The sequence below is a fragment of the Acipenser ruthenus genome, chromosome 39 (genome assembly GCF_902713425.1).
Source record: "Acipenser ruthenus chromosome 39, fAciRut3.2 maternal haplotype, whole genome shotgun sequence".
Classification (NCBI taxonomy): Eukaryota; Metazoa; Chordata; class Actinopteri; order Acipenseriformes; family Acipenseridae; genus Acipenser; species Acipenser ruthenus.
In genome coordinates, this window is record NC_081227.1 from 6,887,637 (window position 1) to 6,889,178 (window position 1,542).

Here is a 1,542-nt window from a genome sequence, read left to right on the forward strand (position 1 = left end):
CCCTTGTTTGCAACATTTCATTCCATTAATAATTTTAGTGTTGTTTTTCATTTTTAGTTAAACTGCGAATAGAAACTCTATTCCGTTTTTCAAGATAATTGGGTCAAGTAAATTTAAGTGCAATGTCAAAATAAGCCAACACACAGATATAACACTGCTCTGTAAGTTCCAGTAGAGACAGTGTAAACCACTGACAAGTGGAACCGGATTTAAAAAGTGATCATTAATAGAGCACTAGTGAGTAAAATCAAGTCACACATCCCACATCACATCTGTATTAACCTATTGTCTTTCGCCATGTTTAAATGTGTCTTTGTTTCGTCTCCACTCATGTACTGTTATTTCAGCATTGCGATTGCAAATTCAACAACGTGCAATTTCAAACCTGTGTGTAGCATTTTGGGGTTGTTTTGGTCTGACTGTCCTACTTTATCTAGTCTCAAGGACACCTGCATTATACACTATTGCAACGAACGGAAGACTTGATAAGTTTACTCAGCCTTCTAACCAATAGCTGTTTGTTACGGATCCCAGGGGCGGGTTCAGTCTGAATGTCCATGGTTCGGGAGGGAATAAGGAAATTCATAGAGGTGGACAGTCAAGTGTCTGAAAGCTTGCGTTTCACAGGGTACTGAGATAACTCATTCTAACTTTTAATTAGAACAGTGGTTTTGTGTTTCTTCCTATCAACATGACATGAATGCATTGCTCCTGAAATAATAATCGGGTTGTTGACAGTTCAGTTTGTGTGAGTCATAATCTCCGTGGCTGTAGTGATCCCGTTGTGACTCTGGTACAGTAGTTTAATATTAGACACACCGGCGCATACGTCACACCCGTGTATTAGTCGCTCCCCCTCAAAAAATGCCTAGAAAATCGACTTATACAGCGTTTATTACGGTAATTATCTTAATTGGGTATCTAAATACACTACCCACCGCCCCAACACATACACACACACACGCACACGCACACACACACTGACACACACACACACACACACATGCACACTCACACACACACACTGACACACACACACACACACACACACACACGCTGACACAAACACTGCTCTGAAAACCACACAGCAGCTCAAACCTCACCCCGGCACCAACAGACACACAGCCCCAGCTGTCAACAACCCGACACTCAGACTGAGACAGAAACCTCCACTCAGAGTCTGAGTGCCGTGGCTTTAGCACAGGGGACTTACAGTCTTTAATGCTCATGATTGAGGTGTTCATGATGACAGCGCTGGAGAGCTGAGAATGGAGTGTTTAGACTAGTGCTCATTATTATTAAGGTGCTGGTAATGACAGCGCTGGAGAGCTGAGAATGGAGTGTTTAGACTAGTGCTCATTATTATTAAGGTGCTGGTGATGACAGCGCTGGAGAGCTGAGAATGGAGTGTTTAGACTAGTGCTCATTATTATTAAGGTGCTGGTAATGACAGCGCTGGAGAGCTGAGAATGGAGTGTGTATCATTATTATTAAGATGCAGAATGTGCATTTCTTACACACTGAATGACTCACTCCAAAGAC